This window comes from Equus caballus, chromosome 20 (assembly GCF_041296265.1).
Source record: "Equus caballus isolate H_3958 breed thoroughbred chromosome 20, TB-T2T, whole genome shotgun sequence".
Taxonomy (NCBI): domain Eukaryota; kingdom Metazoa; phylum Chordata; class Mammalia; order Perissodactyla; family Equidae; genus Equus; species Equus caballus.
The window spans coordinates 55,252,962-55,273,534 of NC_091703.1; the positions used below are offsets into that span (position 1 = coordinate 55,252,962).

The following is a 20,573-nucleotide window of genomic DNA, read 5'->3' on the forward strand; positions in this document are numbered from 1 at the left end:
ATTAAGCAAGAAAAGAGGGTAGGGTCACCTTTAATTGAATGTATGATTATTTTTTATATTCATGTGAGAACCATGGAAATTACATTTATCAAATTTGCAAGTAAAATACATTCAGTTCTACAGGGCAAGAAACAGGTTCAAAATTGGTTGCATTTCAAGAACAAATCATTTCACAAATAGACCCCATTCAGAGAGTATGGTCATCCAGACTTTCCCCAGTGCCTGTTCAATTTCATTCTGACGCTGCTCAGTCTTCAAGCTCTTTCTCATAGCGTCTCACTCCAATTCAAACGGAGTGCTGCAGAGAAGGTGTTTGGGGTATTTTTTTTGTTTCTGTTCAAAATCCTCACTTTTCTCATCTTGCCTATTATGGTAAACAATTTCATTCCTACTGAACGTGTCCCTCCTGCTTACATTTGTTTGAGCCTACATGAAAACAACCTCAGCTACAGCCAAGTTGTTACCTTCTCCTTACTAATCTTTGGAACTCTCTGAGTCAATTCTAAGGTACATAGACAAGTTATCCTCTGTAAAGTCTCTTTAATCATCATCCCTGTTTTATTTTAAATAGTCTAATATTTCAGTTACAAAATTACCACATTTCATTGAATCTGAGATACTACTGATTTTATGACTTGTCTTGATTTCAGGGATGTGAAAATATGTGCATCTTAGAATTGAAATATATGGTATTTCATATTAATGTAGGATATTGAAAAACTACAGATGGAAAAAAATGTAAAGATAGCTTCACCATCCAGAGATAACCTCTCCCGAAAGTTTGAAGTATTTTCATATTTCTCCTAGATATATAGCTACAGAGAAAGGTGGCTAAATACATAACTAAATATATTTCATGGGAAATTGAGAGACTGAAGTACTAAAACTTTTATGACAAGAAAAATTTTGCTAAAATTTTTGTTAGCAGTATATAAGAATGCCAGTTTCTCAATATTCCTTCAAACACTGAGTATTTCGCTCTTCCATTTTAATAGGTTTATTCTGTATAGTTCCGATTACTCAGGATCGCTCATCTTGAGAGGCCTAAGATAGTTTCACATTACTCTAAAATTTTAGGTTATATGGAAGAAGGTGCTTGCTTTATTTTAGTCTTTTAAAAAGTACCATTTTTAAAATAAAATGCATACAAGCTCACTAAATTCATATAAAATGCATATATGCTCACAAAAATTCATGACCTAGAAAGAAGACATTAAAAAAAAAAATCCCAAATCCTAATAATCTTCCCAAATCATTATTAACATTTGGTGAAAAGCATGTCAGGTAAAAAGTCTGTCTCTCTCTCTCTGTTGATGAAAAGTTAGATGAAAATAGAAAGACAATATTGGATGTCATTTAAAAATGCTAATATTCAGGTTAATTGTGCTTGAATTTAATAAAATAATGTGAAATGAGGTTATTGTGGATTCTTCAACACAGGAAATGCTAATTCCTAAAAGAATCTTTTACACTTCAGAAAAAAATATGTTAAAAGATTTAGAAATTGGAGTAATAGTCCATTTTTAGCTACATATTTCAATTTCAGATTATATCTCTTGATTTATTAATAGACAAGATGAGAAATTTTATCATTTTTATACTTCTTCCCACCTCTCCTCCTCTCATACATATTTGTTGGTAATATTATTATTTTTATATATTAAAGGATTACAAAATTTGCATTCTGATCTGAAACCCAAATATCCATAGCTGTTTATACTTTATTGTATATTGATGGAGTCAATGATAAGCAAATATCTTTAGTCTTTTCTGTCCTTGAGTTTAATCTTTATTAATTATTTTGTTGGGTGAATTTTATTTTCCAGTAATTCTTTATTTTATCAGGAAGGGCTCTTCATGCCTGTAGTCCCTAATTTCTTGCACATTTGAGAAACTGTTCTCTTTCAATTCAAGAATAACTTTATTAGGTATAAAAATCTGAGACTATAGAACCTTTAGAACTTGGTGGATGTGGTTCCAGAGTTTCTGACATTGAGTTTTCCTGCAGAAAAATCTCTGGCCAACTAGATGCTTTTGTCTCCTTACAAGTGACATGACTTTTTTCTACTTGAATACTCATGTTAATTTTTTTTTGTCTTTGAATTGAATATATTTACTTTTCTACATATTATACATATGCTGGATATTCTATATCTCCTATTATCTTTTTAACAATGTTTATATTATAATTTTTTAATCATTTCATTGTGTATGATTTTCTCTGCTTTTTCCATGTATCTGACCATTAGTTGTATTGGGTGTTCATTCTCCAAATGGCTCTCACCTCTGAAATGTTTTTATTTTTTCTCTTCCTTTTCTTTAGATTGTCTTTCTTTTTTTTTTCCTTAACTTTTACTTGAAGTAACATTGGTTTATGACATTATATAAATTTCAGGCATACATAATTATATTTCGATTTGTGTAGACTACATCGTGTTCACCACTCAAAGTTTAGTTGACATCCATCACTATGCTCTTGTGCCCTTTTACCCCTTTTACTCTTGTCCCTTTCCCCTTCCCCTCTGGTAACCACGAATCTAATCTTTGTATCTATGTGTTTGTTATTGTTGTTGTTTCATCTTCCACATATGTGTGAAATCAAAAGGCATTTGGCTTTTCCATCTGTTTTATTTTGCTTAGCATAAGGCCCTCGAGGTCCATCCATGTTATTGCAAATTGCAAGATTTCATCCTTTTTTATGGCTGAGTAGTATTCCATTGCCTATATATACCACACTATATATATACACTATATGTATCTCATCTTCTTTATCCATGCATCTGTTGATGAGCACTTAGGTTGTTTCCAAGTCATGGCTATTGTGAACAATGCTGCAATGAACATAGGGCTGCATATATCTTTGTGAATTAATGTTTTTGTGGTCTTTGGATAAATACCCAGAAGTGGAATAGCTGGATCGTGTGGTAGTTCTATTCTTTGTTTTTTGAGGAATCTCTATACTGCTTTCCATAGTGGCTGCACCAGTTTCCATTCCTACCAGCAGTTTTACGAGGGTTCCCTTTTCTCCACCTCCATTCCAATACTTGTTATTCTTATCTTTTTAATAACAGGCATTCTGATGGATGTGAGGTAATACTTTGTTGTAGTTTTAAGTTGCGTTTCCCTAATAATTAGTGATGTTGAACATCTTTTCATGTGCCTATTGGCCATCTGTATGTCTTCTTTGGAAAAATATTTGTTCAGATCCTCTGCCCATTTTTTAATTGGGTTGTTTCTTTTTTTGTTGTTCAGTTGTGTGAGTTCTTTATATATTTTGAATATTAACTCCTTATTAGATGTGTGATTTGCAAATATCTTCTACAAATTGTTAGGTTGCCTTTTAGTTTTGTTGATGGTTTCCTCTGCTGTGCAGAAGCTTTTTAGTTTGACATAGACCCATTTGTTTATTTTGATTGCCTTTCAAGGTCTTCTTTGAGCTATATTTAGAGAAATCATGTCTGTAATTTCTGTGAGTCCATGTCTGACTTCTCCAGTTACCTTGAATAATTCCTTTTGAACTGTATATTCTTCATGTATCTTTTAAAATATTTAATCTCAAATCTACGCATTTCACCATTACTTCCTCTCTTTCCAGTCCACTCACTCCACTACTCTGACCTCAATAATCTTTCAGCCCCATACATTCTACTAATGAATTTGCCATTCAATCTGACCCCCGTTTAACTGCCCCTCTTCTCCTCGATGCCCACAGTCCTTTCCTTATTTCGTCAAAATTCCATGGCAAATCATTATAGCCACTCCTACATACCCTGGATTCCTCTGCCCTTGTTCAATTCATCATAGCTTAGCAAAATCTCAGCTCTGGTTAAATTCCAACCAGCTTCTTTTGTACCTACAGCTGTGCATCTGAACACAGCGAGAAAAAATTCATAACTATGCTGGTTTCACTGTAATTGATAACCACAAATTTCAAGTAGTTATTTAATACTACCAGGCAGTCATATTCTGAATTCCTATTCTGCTCACTGTCACACTCCTCAAGTGATTATCTCAAAACTTTTCCCTTTTTCTTGAATCCTCAATACCTCCACCTTTGTGCTCTTAGCTGATAACCTTGAATTCTATTTTACCGAAAAGATTAAAGCAATCAGAAAACAACTCCCAGTGTCACACGTGCAACTATCAGCGTGCACTCCCTCATACTCTTTCTTTCCATTTCTTCCATAGATGAACCATCTGAGCTCCTATCTAAATCCCTCTTGCTATAGTGTAGTCCACAATCCTTCTCCATGATTCAAGAACATGCAGAAGCATTTTTTTCCTTTTCTTCTCTGTAGTTTTTATTTCTACCACCATATAAACATGCCATTATTTTTCAGATATTATGAAAAACCACAAAAAACAAAAAAACCCAACTTTCTCTTGACTCCGCTTCCTCCACCTTCCATTTGCGTTCTCTCCTTGCAGCAACTTCCTCACAAGATTTGTCTGACCTCACTTTCTTCAGTTCTTCTCTGCCCATTTTTTTCTTAAACCTCTCCAATCACTTTTTCATTTCCCCCCTCCTCTTCATAAAAATATTTACTTAAAGATTATCAGTGACTTCCACATTGCTCATCAGTCAATATCCAGACCTGCTCATCTCTTCCTTCTGGTTTTTCCTTACTGGCTGTGACTTTTCAGTATTCTTTGCTATTCTTTTTTCTTTCCCTGTATTTCTATGCTTGTTAATGTTCGAGTGTCCCAGCCTCAGTTCTTGGTCCTTTTCTCCCTTCTATTCCCACTTATTCTCTGGTGAATTCATCGATCCCTGAGCTCATCCTGGCTTTCAGTGCCATCTAAACTGGACACCAGCTGAATTTATGTCTCCAGCCCAGGTCTTTCTTCTGAACTCCAGACTCATACATTCCATGACCTACTTGACATCCCCACCTAGATACCTAATAGTTGGCTCAAATTCAGCACTTCCAAAACTGAAATCCTGAACAGCATCAACGTTTTCCATCTTAGCTGACGACAACATTGTCCTTTCATATACTCTGACTGCAAACCTTGGAATTATCTTATTCCTTTCCTCACAATTCACTTTCAATGTCAGAAACTCTGTTGGCTTTCAACTTACATCCAGAATCCAACCACTTGTCACTACCTGAATTGCCACCACCCCTGCCTGAACCACCATTCCTCATTATTTTGTACTTGGATTACTGAAGTAGCTTCTAACAGGTCTTTCTGCATTTACCTTTATCCTTGAGAGTCTATTCTCAACAGAGAAACCAGGGCATTCCTTTTGGAAGATTGCTCAGATCTTGTCGCCCCTTTGCTGAAAACCCTACAATACTTTCCCGTTTCCCTCAGAGTAAAAACCAATGTCCTTACAGTGGCCTACAAAGGCCTGCGTGATCTGAGGCCTCTCCATCTGCCTGCCTGCACCCCCATCAACCTTCTGCTCTCGATTTCTATTCATTGTACCTCTTGATCCTGCTCTGGTAGTCCTTTCATGTTTCGAAAACCCACACCTCAGGATCTTTCCCTCTGCCTGAAATGTTCTTTATCAGACTTCTGATTTCTTAGTTTCTGTGCTTCCATCGAATCTTTGCTCAGATCTCTCCTTCTCAGTGGAGCTTCCCTGACTGTCCAATTTAATGCTGCTACCTGCCCTCTCCTCCAGCACTTCTGATCCTTCTTCCTTCATCTATTTTTAAAAAATCTTTGTCATAGCAATTAGCACTTTATAATGTGCTGTTTAATTTAATGAGCTTTTTATGATGATTATGTATTGTCTGTCTCTTCTACTAGAACGAAGCTCTATGAAAGCGGGTGTCGCTATTACTCACTGATGTAGCCAAACCACCTTGTTATTATTAATACAATATTGTATTATTAATACAATAATCTATAATACACTTAATGCTTTTTCTCTTAAAAAATGATTTTTTTTAAAAAACATGCTCTATGATAGTTCTTGTTTGATACTCATCTTTAAACAGGGCAGACATTGGTTAAAAAATAGAGGGAAGAGAAGTTGGAGGAGAGAGCTGAGGCACTCCTCAGCTTTGATTGGTTTGTGCTTCTTGGGCCCATGCTCACTAGATCAATTCTGTCCTTGGTTCACAGCCTGGAGAGTTTGGTGGGACTCACAATAAATCCCTTGTAGGTCTCTTTGCTGCCATGGACTACTCTTTGCCTTTCTGTTTTGCTTAACCTCACTCCATCTGTCAATCATCTCCCCTGGTGGGTTGGCCAGGACTTCAGCAGCCCAATGGGCTTCCTGTGTGGTTTCTTCTTCAGCTGACCTCCTACAGGTGGTACTGGAAGGGAGTGACATAGTCCGATTGCCATGGCCTGTTCATGGTCCTCACTCTGAAGATCTTGAGGGGTATTTCTAAACTGTCCTACATACTTTTAAGGGGAAAATTTTCCTATTCAGATCTGGAGAGGAGGGGGAGAGTTGAGGTGAGTACTGTTTCTCAGCATCTACTCTTGCTTTGGTACAGGACAAAATGTGTTTTTCTGTTATTCCTCAAAGTTGTTATTTGGGATTCTGGCTGTTTATTTGGTTCACTAAAGTTGGAAAGAAGGTATGGAGGTTTTAAAATTTGTTTTATTTTGTTTTTCCATTCTTGATTGTTTATTGACTTTTCAGGAAGGCAAACGGAATAAAAATGCCTTTATACTGCCACTGTAACTGGAAATTCAACTCTATTTGCATTCCGTTTCCCTTTGGTTTGACAGTCCCATACCTTTGAAACCTCTCCTTCCTATGTACGTTTCATGACCAATTTTTGTCTTCTCTAGTGACATCTTTCATTTGGGAAAATTTTCCCACCACACACTCAGTGATTGAAATAATTTTCCTTATCATTCAGAGAACTCAACCTTGATGTGGAACCTTCCTTGGTTTATTAGAAATGATCATTTATCATTTTTACCACCTATTTAGCCATGCTGGTTATGTTTTCTTCTCTCTACTAAATTCGTTCACGCTGGTGTTGAACAAGATATAAATGTGTTTACATTTAATCACTCTGACACCATTCGTAGATTTCCATGCTTAGCGAGTCAATTGCAGTAATGTGTTCACTTTTATAAACTCCTAGAAAATTGAGGCCTTTATAAATGTACCTCACATGTGTGACAATAAACAAGGCTATTCTGTTAGTAGGCAAATTACTTTTGGAGAATATGTTTATTTTTCAGAAATATTTTAGGCCACCTGGGCATTGTTAGGCGCCCTGGAGCAGTAGATTTTAATTCATTTCTCCGTTAGTAATTCCTGATTTGGTAATTAGTGCATTCAGAAAATTAATGCATCAGTGAATTGGAGAGTAATCAAATAGCCCAAGTAAGTTAATGTTCCTTATCAGAGAGCTTAATATACTCCTATGAAGTACCTCACAAATTTATCACAACAAATTCTATTTGCTGCCCATTCTGTAGAAGACAAAGCTATTAGATTTAACTTATTTGAACAAAAGAATTTAAACGTCTACCAAGTGGCCAGCACTGGGGATACGAAGGGGATTAATACACAGTCCTGCTCTTAAGGAATGTAGGGAATGAGGCAGACACATTCACAACTGATTCTAGCACAAGGTGATAAAAGCTATATATTTCCATATTTAAAGCACAGGATTGTGGTAGGTCGATAAAAACTTACAATATCTTTCTTTTCTCCTAATAATCTTATTTCACTCCTTTCTTTTCTCTTTCCAAAACCTCTGTCCATTTCAATGATGAATACTATAGTTATGAAAGCATTTAAGTGAATAAAAAATACCATATATTTTGAGACATAGCGTTATTTTATATACCAATAATAAGAAAACATTACCAATTAAACTAATAAACTCCATTGATTGTTAGATGGATCTCAATTTTATAAATGTTAAAATGTGGGCAAAAATAAGTGTGTCTTAAAATAAAAAAATACGGTGTTTGAGATTTTCATCCTGGCCAATGTTCTCTATGTTGTGATTCTGTTCCACATCTGCATCTCCATCACAGTTCATCTTGTGTTCCCGTCCATCAAAGGTTCTGAGATTTCTTTAATCCCTAAATCACAAGATGATAAAACTAGTGCATTAATGCCGTTTACTTGTGTGTATGATTCTCGGGAATCACCACTAAATCTCACAAGTGAAAAAAAATAGCAGTTATAAATTTTAGAAAATTAAGGGGAATAATTGGGACAAACATTGACTTTTCTTCACGTTGTCATCCCTGCTTGTGGGAGAATTTTATTAAGGATGTAGTCTACATATCACTAAAAAAGAATAATAAAGTAGTTTAGGACATATTTTTGCCATTGTTCAATGATGCTTTATGTGAAAGTTTGTTTATTCAACAAGTGTTTATTGAGTACCTATATGTGCCAGGTACTATTTTAGGAATATGTCAGTGAACAAAATAGACACAGATCCTGGTCCTCATCAGATTTATATTCTACTAATTGATGTATAGTTTTTAGGCAAGTAAAATCTGTTTCATAAACGGCCAGAGTTTTGCTGCTAAACTTTTTGTGTGTGTGTCTAGGGTCAACAGTATCTACTTTTTTCTTATAAATATTGACTAGTGACTCAGAAAGAGAGGACACAAACCATAATGATATGGAGGCCAAAAGGAAAGCAAACATTAAAGCAGTCCAAGAAGAACAGGTTAAAGAATAACAAAGATGTCTTCAAGAAGATTGTGAATGATAATTGCCAGTTTTTAAAAAATTAAATGGAACATCCCAAAATACATAAAAAATGCTTCCAAGTGATGGAAATTGGGCATGTTTCCAATAAGTGACTGTGAAGACATCTGGTTTGAGTGAGTCATCAAAAAATCAAGTCAGAGATTTCTGTGAACTTTGATGTAAATCCATTATATGACTTAAAATTGGGCACAAATAGAATGATTTGTAAGTTTCCCTTTTCTATATATTCAACAAATATTAGAAGAGGACCCATGTTATTCTTGGTACGGTGCTGAGCAGTAGACATGGTGAGAAAAAAGAAAAACAGTGCTTGCCCTCACAGTGAAACTAGATATTAGACAAAAGCGAATGAAAATGTAAAGTTATGATACATTTTACAAAGGCAAGGTAGAAAGGGGTAAGAGGGCATACAATACACGATCTAGACTTGAGGAGCTGAGAAATGTTCCTGAAGAGGAAAAATCTGAGCTGAGATTTATGGGTTGTTTAGGAACAGGCAAAGGGAACAGCTTGTGTCAAAGACCTATGGTCAGAAGGATACAAAACACTGTATGAACACAAACAAGGTTGTGCTTGCTGAATCTCAGAAGGAAAGGACTGGCAGGCTATTTTACAGAATTTAGTCAAGTACTTTATGTATTTGGTTAAGGATCTTAAGGGCAAAGGAAAGTCACTGAAGTGTTTTAAATAGGAAGGTGGCATGAACTTTCTGTGTATTTTTTAAAGATTGCTTTGACTATAAAAAGGTGAAATAAAAAGACAAATGGTAGTAATCCAAGTAGAAGATAAGTCTGGACTTAGTAAGAGTTGGGGACACGTGAGTGGATCAAGAAATATTTAAGGAGAGAAGCTGGCAGATGTGATGTGGATTTGAAATAGAGCATGGACAATGAGATGACGAAAGAGTTTGCTATGGAGCCTGATGATTTTGAGGTGTCTTTGATGCATAAAAATGCAGATATATGTCAGATAAAACAGGTAGATATACTAATCTCAAGGTGTAGGAGAGATAAGGATTGAGGATGGATGAGACTGAACAGAATAAGAAAAAAAAAAGACTGAGACTAAGCCATGGGGAAAACCAGTATTTAATGACTAGGTAGAAAATGACGAATCTACAAAGAAAGAGAAGGAGAGACTAGAGAGGTTTAGAAAAAAAAAAGTCGGTAGTATTAAGATTTCTGAGAAAGCTGGAAAGCTGGAAGGGTTGGGATCCAGAGTATATGAAGAGATTGGTCTTAGAGAGAGACCAGTAGCAACTCCATTGTATCAGGAGAGAAGGCAGAGAGGATGAGGTTAGATGAAACTGTTCCAGCATTGAAGGTAGTGGCAAGTTGAGGAAAATTCTTATCACATTGCTTCTTTTTTCATCTCCAGGAAGTAGAGGGTAAGGTTATCTGTATTGAGAGGAGGTGGTGGAAAGGATGCATTATCTGAAATCTGAGGAGAATAGTGATGGTTTGCAATGGTCCTCTAGATGTTTAGGAGGAGTTGTTCAGAGGAACTAAGGGGATTGCCACACATTGCTTATGGTACCATTCTGCCCTCTTGTGTGTGCTGTCTGCAGTTGTAGACAGCTGCTTGGGTGTACAAAAAGAGAAATGGGTATTTGAGTTCATCCAAGACTGAGAGTTTTCCAGACGGGTGCAAGGAAGAGTCAGAAAAATAAGGAGGTTAAGATATGAGAATTGATGTAAGTATGGCTAAAATGCTGGAAAGCTTAGTAAAACCGATGAAAAGAGAGGATTGATAGATATGGAGAACATGGAAAATTCAATGGACTAGAGGCTGTAATAATTCTAATCTCAGTGATTTTATGATTCTCTAATTTATTTTTCTTGTCTTTTAGATTTTTTAATCATTATTTGTGAGAAGTAATCAAGTAATAATAAAGAAGTAATATTTACAGATTATGAATACAGTGTTAGTGATTAAAAGCCGTAATTTTCTATGTTAGTGCCTAATTATGTGGTAATACTGATTGCCTACTTTGTAGTCATTAACCTTTGATATCTATGTATCTATGTATCTATCTATCTACATTTATCTATCCAAAGATACTTGCCACCTAAGAGGGTATAAAAATAATGCTTCAGAGTTGCATCTCTAATATATTTTTTCCATATTTTCTAAACATATCATAAATAACAAGGATTCCAGAAGCATAAGTTATTATTTAATGCCATTACAAATTATTTTACATAACTTTATTGGTTCCACCACTTGTTTTTCTCCATTCATCTTTTTTTCTCTCTTCCTTTTTGATTAACAGCTGAACGTTAAGCCTGAATTTTCTCATGCCATGTTATGTCTAACTCCTGGCAAATTGATAAATTCTGAGCAGATGTTTTAATTAGAGGTTTTTAATGCATGGCAAAGTCTAAGACAGTTCAATGAACATTTCAACTACGCTTATTTAGAAGATGCAAATAAATGTATGATAATTAGTATAGACAATACAAAAAAACACTTAATTTGAGTGTTAGGGTATCTTTCAACTGCAAAATGCTTAAAAGAATGTTCTTTCTTTCGGGGGGTTGGGGGTGCACCGGTTTGAATAACAGTAGCTACTGCAACAAATAGACTCAAAATATTTAACAGTTCAAGTATTTTAATAGAAGTTTATTTCTTGTTCAATAATGCTCAAGATTGGTGATCCTAGCTTTTGAGTGGCTCTCCTTCATGTGGTTTCAGGGTCCCCAAGCCTTTTCTACCTTGTTCCTCTGCCATCTCTTAGGGTCATGTGTTGTGATCTCATTCAACCTGTGGAAAACAAAGGAGAGGATGAGGAAGGCTTCTTAAATTCACCTCTCATAAAGTCTTGACTCAGAAATGGACTCATTGCTCCATTCGCATTCCTTTGGCTAGAAATTCACATGGCTCCACCCAACTGCAAAGGTGGCTGGGAAATGTAAAAGATCTGGCAGGAACATTTTAATATCAGAACAAGTAACGCTCTATTTTGGAGTAGAATTCCAGATTTGCATACATTTTAAAGGAAAAGCCAAAGACACAAATTTTGAGTTCGTGAACAGCTGACTTGGTCTCCATCTCCCAGACACTCTGTGAATATGTGTTCTGTTTTTAGAGAATCTTCATCGAGAAACTTTGAGCATCTTCTCTGCAAGATTGAATAAATTAATAAATGTATTTGGTACCAACTCTATCCATAATCACTGAAGGAGCACTGTTGCACAATCTTTATACTTAAAAATTCTTATAAGATTGGAATTATTGTTTCCTTTCACCAGAGATGAGAGACTGAAAATGTTTTAGATGACTTTTCAGGTCCTTCTGACTTGGAAATAAATATCTACCAATACTACATTCATATACATATATATGAACAAGGATGGTCCAGTGTCAAGATTCACTCAATGTCTGTTTACCACCTAGGTTTTCTCAAACAATTGCTATATTTTCTTGTTTACTAAAAATTTCTTTAGGGTAAAAATAAATATATCTTTTTTTTAATCTAAAATTCTATTCTCACTTGCTTGATCATATATCTTTAATCTGTACATAAAGACGTTTGTACAGATTAATTTTTCAGGCTTAATTTTTCAAAAAGAAACTTTTTTTAAGTACATGATATATGTCAAGTACCATTCTAGGCATTAAGAATAAAAATACCAATAATATACTGGTCCTATCCTCAAAAAAATCAAGAAAGAGAAAGAGAAAGAGAGAAAGAGAAAGAGAAAGAGAGAAGGAGAGAGAGAAGTAAGCGGGTGTTGACACACAATGTCATAAGTGTGGAGATGGACAGAGGATAGGAATTTACACTGAATATTGAGGGTGTGCATCACAGAGCAAGGCACGTAACTCCAATTCTGGGGCCAGAGAAGACTCCCAGGGAGAGGTGGAGTTTAGTAGGAATTTAGGAGAGTGAGTAGGAATTCTCAAAGGTCTATGGAAAGAGAAGAGCGTGTTCCAGAAAAAGTGAGCAGTGAATGCACAATCTCACAGTGAGAGAGAATATGACATATTTAAGGAATTGGAAGGAGCTTAAATGAGTTGAGTGTAGAGTCAGGAGGAATCTAGTGAAAAATGAGACTAAGAGGAGCCCAGTCAGAGGGGCATCCTTCTGTTTAAATGATAATTTGCTTCCTTATCCTGGAGCCTAGCCTGGCTCTGACTACTTCACTGTCTCTGAGTTTCCCTCACATTTCTCCATTATCTCTATATTAACTTACATGTCTTTGCAGCAACACTGTGTGGCTTACAGTGAAAGTTCCACAAAGTGTCCATGTGACATCCCTCTACCCTATATCCTGAGAAGTGGTGTTCCCAGTAAAGGAACCAATACAGTTCTTTCACATTTGCAAGCAGGTCAGTTCAGCATCCCAGTTCTGAGTCATTCTACTTTGAGATGAGATACATCTGAGATCAGAAAATGTCACTAAAGAAAAGAAATGGGATTTCAATAAACTGGATCCTTTACTCAATTTCTACTGCAGGCAAGTAGCAGAAACTGAATACCGCTCAAAAAGGAAAAGGAATCTTTCTTTCCCTGACACACTGTGGCAGAGCTGAGCCCTGGGAAATACATACATACACCTGCCTGGCTTTGCAGTATTTATGGTCTAGCAGTGGAGACAGCCCCATAAACGGATGATGCAAGTGCATTGGTTTTGAAATGGTGTAATGAAAGTGCATGCAAGCATAGAGGAGAGGGACCTCACCTAAGAGTGTGCAGCTGCCTTGGAGATGGCACAAGTGAGGAAGAGAGTAGGAAATGACCCTAGAAGAAAGGTGAATCCATTAATTATTCGTTTGCATTGCCTCCACCTCACATGAACTCTTTGTTCTTGTCCTTTATTCATTGTTCTAATAGTCTTTACCATCTTGATGTGTATGAGCTCATAATGCATTGGAACCTTTTACAATATCAACTAAACTCCCGTTTATTGTTGGCTTTTATACATTTATTTTTAATGGCTTTGACCTGGGAAGTACTTTAACGTTTATTCTAGATTTTTAAAGTTCTAATTTTAAAGTAATCAAGTAAAAAATGTACCTGGAAGATATTTGGGTGAATGACGCGTGGTGATGATTTAATTTGTTTTCCTCTAAACTCTGAGTTAAAAGCACCAAGACCACAGAATGAATCAGCGGCCCCTCCTGACTGTTTGTAATGCATTTGTATTGCTTATTAAATTTCTATATAAATTTATTATGGTTTGATTCTGGGGTGTCCTGTTCAAAATACTCCCTATCTGTTATTCAAGTTCTTTCACTTTAATAGCAGGTGGTGTTTGCATTGCTTCAATGCTCTTATTTTTAAAATATTTATCTAGTTATTTTTTTGTTTATTTTCCCCCATGAGATTAAAAAAAAAAAGACTCAGAACAACTTAAATTAGAACTTGTAGGTTTTATTCATAAAGAAGATAATGTGAACTTTTTTTACTTTTTAAAGACTATTATTAAGTACCCTGCATTTATTTTTCTTTAGAGAAATGCCATTTTTCAAAGATTTTGTTATACTTTTTTTCTCTTCTCTATATCCTAAAATCTTTATGTCTTTTGTTTTTTGATGAGGAAGATTGGCCCTGAGCTAACATCTGTTGCCAATCTTCCTCTTGTTTTGCTTGAGGAAGATTGTTGCTGAGCTAACATCTGTACTAATCTTCCTCTCTTTTTTCATATGTGGGACGCTGCCACAGCATGGCTTGATGAGTGGTGTGTAGACCTGCACCCGGGATCTAAACCCACAAACCCTGGGCCACCAAAGCAGAGCTTGCAAACTTAACCTCTACACCACTGGGTCAGCCCCTCTTTATGTGTTTCTGTTTTTTTTTGAGGAAGATTAGCCCTGAGCTAACATCTGCCGCCAGTCCTCCTCTTTTTTGCTAAGGAAGACTTGGCCCTCAGCTGGCATCCGTGCTCATCTTCCTCTACTTTATATGTGGGACGCCTGCCGCAGCATGGCTTGCCAAGTGGTTCGTAGGTCTGCACCTGGGATCTGAACTGGCGATCCCTGGGCGACCAAAGCAGAGCATGAGATCTTAAATGCTGTGCCACCGGGTTGGGTCCCTCTTTATGTCTTTCTTAAATCCAACTTTCAAAGATGAAGCTATTTGGCTGCTAAAGTGTTATTTTATTTCACTTTTGTTACCAAGTTAGTATTATTTCAATAGTAAATTTGAAAAATAAAAGTATTAAAATGATAATTTGATTAAATTGATTAAAGAATTGATGATTTTTCAAACTTAAAATATTTTATCCATCTGAGATCTATAAAGGACCATGGATTTTATCTACCCAATAACCTGGTGTGAAAGGAGAGGACGTAGTGATAGAGACTTTCCAGGGATTACGTGCTGCTCACTTGCGGAACCATCCCCAGATCGAACCACTTCAGTACTAATCTTGTTTGATAAAGAACCACGGGGACACAGCACAGTGTTACAAGTACGTGTGTTGAAGTCAGACACATCTATATGAAAACGCTATCGCAGTCATTTATTTAGCTGTGTCTTGCCCTTTTTAAGCTGGGGATAAAAGAGTGTGAGGAATAAATGAGATCAGCAGGCACAGTAATCGTGTGCTTGTTGTATGGGAGTGTTCAGTGAATGTTAATTATTAGCAATAATATCAAAAGTAGAAACCAATTGAATTGTATTTGTAATTAGATACATACTTTAATAACTTTTAAAATTTGCTATATTTCCCCAAAAATCTATAACACTTTAAAATAGGTTAATAATTTTACATGACATTCTCAAATTGTAAATGTTATTCAGACTCTTCCTTGTGAATGAAAGCCAAACTTCCTATATGAGAAAACTGAACTGGATTATAAGAAAAATAAAACCATCACGGGTATAATAAACAAGAGATATCATCGAAATAATTCTTAAAAATTGACTCAATGTTTGTTTTCTAATACTTTTAAAGATTTTACATTTATACATTATAATATAGTTATAATGCTGTGCAGTTTTATTTCAAGGTCTCTCAAGCAAAGCCACCATTGCTGTTGGTAATTGACTTCAGAATGAATTTTGCTGAGAGATGGAAGGAAGAATTACGTTCTGTAATTTGATATTCTCCAAAGTTTGGATGAATTTAATTGAAAATTTTAGCTTCAGTGATATTATTTGAGTCCTCTGAATGCTGACACTTTCCTAAAGCACTTAAAAGTGTATCAAGACACTGTTTAGTGCAGAATTTAGAGAAAATTAGGTAATATAAAATATCTTTTATGTGCCAGAAGTGTAATTGAGTTTCTTGGGTTGTTAGTGAAGACATCTAGTTAAACACCACTCCTTGATTTTCTTGGGAGAAACTCAGACAGAATATAGATTTGACATTTTTGAAGGAAATAGATAAAAAACCTTGATTTTTGTGTGAAAAAGATGACATTAATAGAGCAAATTAGTGAAATGTGAAAAGGAAATTAACTTTGGTGTATTGATAGGTATAGAAAATATTCTGTTGTATACATCAAAATAACCTAAGAGAAAATCGAAAGCTTATTTCATGCTTATTAAATTGTCCAGGACTTCTAGAACTCACTAACTGGAATAGAGGCTTCATCGTTCTTTTCCTCCTTTAAGGTGAATGCCTCCAGGGTTTAATCTTTATGTGGTGGTTCATGAATCAAGATAGATTGATTATTTCTTTTTTAGATTGTAATATTGCTTTTTTTTCTTACTTTTGTTTTTTATTTTTATTAAAGTATAATTGACTTACAATATCATATTAGTTTCAGGTATACATCATCGTGATTCAATATTTATATACATTACGAAATGATCACCATGATAGTTCTAGTTACCATCTGTCACCATACAAAGTTATTACAATATTATCGACTATATTCCCTACACTGTATGTTACATTGACATGACTACTTATTTTATAACTTGAAATTTGTATCTCAATTCGCTTCACCTATTTCACCCAACTCCCCTCCCCTCTGGCACTACCAGTTGTTTTCTGTATCTATGAGACTGTTTCTGTTTACTTTGTTTATTAGATTCCACATATAAGTGAAATCATATGGTATTTGTCTTTCTCTGACTGACTTATTTCACTTAGCACGATACGCTCTAGGTCCATCCATGTTTCACAAATTGCGAGATTTCATTCTTGTTTATGACTGAATAATATTCCATTGTGTGTATATACCACATCATTTTTTTTTTGAGGTCGCATTGGTTTATAATATTATGTAAATTTCAGCTGTCCATCATTATATTTTGGCTTCTGTGTAGACTGTGTCATGTACACCACCAAAAGTCTAGTTCCCATCCATTACCGTGCATATGTGCCCCTTTACCCCTTTTGCCTTTTCCCCTCCTCCTTCCCCTCTGGTAACCACCAATCTATTCTCCTTATCTATGCATTTGTTTGTTTATCTTTCACATACGAGTGAAGTTATCTGGTAGCTGTTTTTCTCTGTCTGCTGTCTGACTTATTTCACTTAGCATAATACCCTTGAGGTCTATCTGTGTTGTTGCAAATGGCAAGATTTCATCTTTTTGTATGGCTAAGTAGTATTCCATTGTGTATATATGCCACATCTTTATTCATTCATCTGTTGATGGGCACTTAGATTGTTTCCAAGTCTTGGCTATTGTGAATTATGCTACAGTGAAGATAAGGGTGCATATATCTTTTTGAATTAGCATTTTCTTGTTCTTTGGATAAATACACAGAAGTGGTGTAGCTGGATCGTACGGTAGTTCTATTAAGTTTTTGAGGAATCTCCATACTGTTTTCCATAGTGGCTGCACGAGTTTACTTTCACATCAACAGTGCATGAGGGTTCCCTTTTCTTCACATCCTTGCCAATGCTTGTTGTCTTTTTGGTAATAGCCATTCTAAGGAGTATGAGGTGATATCTCATTGTGGTTTTGATTTGCATTTCCATCATGATTAGTGATGTTGAACATCTTTTCATGTGCCTATTGGCCATCTGTATGTCTTCTTTGAAAAATATCTATTCAGGTTCTCTGGGCAGGGGCCCAGAGGGCCCTCTAGGTTGTTTAATTGGGTCGTTCATTTTTTTGACATTAAGTTGTATAAGTTCTTCATATATTTTGGATATTGACCTCTTATCAGATACATGATTTGCAAATATCTTCTCCCCCTTAGTAGGTTGCTTTTTTTGTTTTGTCGATGGTTTCCTTCACTGTGCAAAAGCTTTTTAGTTTGTTGTAGTCTCGTTTGTTTATTTTTGTCTTTATTGCCCTTGCCAGAGGAAACAGGTCCAAAAAAATATTACTAGACTAATGTCAAAGAGTTTACTGCCTATGTTTTCTTCCAGGAGTTTTATGGTTTCAGGTCTTACATTCAAATATTTAATCCATTTTTAATGCATTTTTGCATATCGTGTAAAATGTTGGTCCAGTTTCATTCTTTTGCATGTAACTGTACAGTTTTCCCAATACCATTTATTGAAAAGACTGTCTTTTTTCCCCTGTGTATTCTTGCCTCCTCTGTCATAAATGACCATATATGCATGGATTTTTTTCTGGGCTCTCTATTCTGTTCCATTGATTTGTTTTTGTGCCAGTACCATACTGCTTTGATTACTGTAGCTTTGTTGTATAGTTTGAAATTAGGAAGCATAACACCTCCAGCTTTGTTCTTCCTTCTCAAGATTCCTTTGACTGTTGGAAGTATTTTGTGGGTCCACACAAATTTTAGGATTCTTCTGTCAAAAATGTCCCTGGTATTTTGATAGGAATTGCATTGAATTTGTAGGTTGCTTTGGGTATTATGGCCATTTGAACAATATTTAGTCTTCCAATCCATGGACACAATATATCTTTCCATTTATTTATGTTGTCTTCGGGTTCTTTTATCAACGTCTTGTAGTTTTCAGATGCAAATCTTTCACTTCCTTGGATGAAGTTATTCCCAGGCATTTTATTCTTTTTGATGCAATTGTAAACGGGATTGTTTTCTTAATTTTTCTTTCTGAGAGCTTGTTATTAATGTATAGAAGCATAACTGATTTACATATATTAATTTTGTATCCTGCAGCTGTACCGATTTCACGTGTTAGTTCTAAGAGTTCTAAGGAGTCTAGGGTTTTCTCTCTATATATTATCATATCATCTGCAAAGAGTGACAGTTTTACTTCTTCCTTTCCAATTTGGATGCCTTTTACTTCTTTTTCTTGCCTAATTGCTGTGGCTAGGACTGCCAATTCTATATTGAATAAAAGTGGGGATAGTGGGCATCCTTGTCTTGTTCCTGATCTTACAGAAAAAGTTTCAGCTTTTCACCATTGAGTATAATATTAGCTGTGGGTTTGTTATATACGGCCTTTACTAAGTTGAGGTACATGCCCTCGATGTGCCCTTTGTTGAGAGTTTTTATCATAAATGAATGTTGAATTTTGTCAAATGCTTTTACTGCATCTATTGAAATGATCGTGTAATATCCTTTGTTTTGTTAATGTGGTGTATCACATTGACTGATTTGTGGATGTTGAATTGCCCTTGCATCCCTGAGATAAATCCCACTTGTTTATGGTGTATGATCCTTTTAATTTATTGTTGTATTTGATTTGCTAATATTTTGTTGAAGATTTTTACATCTATGTTTACCAGGAATATTGGCCTGTAATTTTCTTTTTCTGTGGTGTCTTTGATTCTGGTATGAGGATAATTCTGGCCTCATAAATTGTGTTTGGAAGCATTCCTTCCTCTTCAATTTTTTGGAATAATTTGAGAAGGATAAGTATTAACTCTTCTTTAAATGTTTGGTGGAATTAATTTGTGAAGCCTTGTGGTCCTAGACTTTCGTTTGCTGGAAGTTTTTAAATTACTGATATAATTTCACTACTAGTAATTGATCTATTCAGATTTTCTATTTCTTCATAATTCAGTCTTAAAAGATTGCATGTTTCTAGGAATTTATCTGTTTCTTCTAGGTTTTCCAATTTGTTGGTATATAGTTGTTTGTAGAAGTCTCTCATGTTCCTATGTGTTCCTGTGGTATCAGTTGTAATGTCTTTCATTTCTGATTTTATTTATTTGAGCCCTCTCTCTTTGTTTCTTGATGAGTCTGGCTAAAGGCTTACCAATCTAGTTTATCTTTTCAAAGAATCAGATCTTAGTTTCATTGATCTTTATTGTTTGTTTAGTCTCTATTTCATTTATTTCTGCTCTGATCTTTATTATTTACTTCCTTCTACTAACTTTGGACTTTGTTTATTCTTCATTTTCTGGTTCCTTTAGGTATAAAGTTAGATTGTTTATTTGGAATTTTTCTTGCTTCTTGAGATAAGCCTATATTGCTATGAATTTCTCTCTTAGAACTGCTTTTTCTATGTCCCGTAGATTTCAGAAAGTTGAGTTTCCATTTTCATTTTTCTTAAGGTATTTTTTTGATTTCCTCTTTGATTTCTTCATTGATCCACTCGTTGTGTAGTAGTGGATTGTTTAGTCTCCACATATTTGTGTTTTTTCCAGTTTTCTTCTTGTAATTGATTTCTAGTTTTATACCATTGTAGTTGGAAAAGATGCTTGATGTAATTTCAATCATCTTAAATTTATTGAGGTTTGTTTTGTGGCCTAACATGTGAGCTATACTTAACAGTGTTCCATGTGTACTTGAGAAGAATGCATATTCTGCAGATTTTGGATGAAATTTTCGTATATATCTGTTAAGTCCATCTGGTCTAGCATGTTGTGTAAGGCCAATATTTCCTTATTGATTTTCTGTCCGGATGATCTATCCTTTAATGTAAGTGGGGTGTTACAATCCCCTACTATTATTGTGTTATTGTCAATTTCTCCCTTTAAGTCTATTAACATTTGCTTTATGTATTTAGGTGCTCTTATGTTGAGTGCATAAATATTTACAATGTTATATCCTCTTGTTTGATTGACCCCTTTATCGTTCTATAATGCCTTTCTTTGTCTTTTGTTACAGTCTTTGTTTTA

General features: G+C 35.2%; 1 protein-coding gene across 1 annotated transcript in view; it reads left to right on the forward strand.

Annotated features, from left to right (window-relative positions):
- The window catches only part of TINAG (tubulointerstitial nephritis antigen), an 88,362-nt gene that overhangs the window by 36,047 nt on the left and 31,742 nt on the right, over nucleotides 1-20,573 (forward strand). The gene's annotated exons all lie outside the window — the stretch shown is intronic.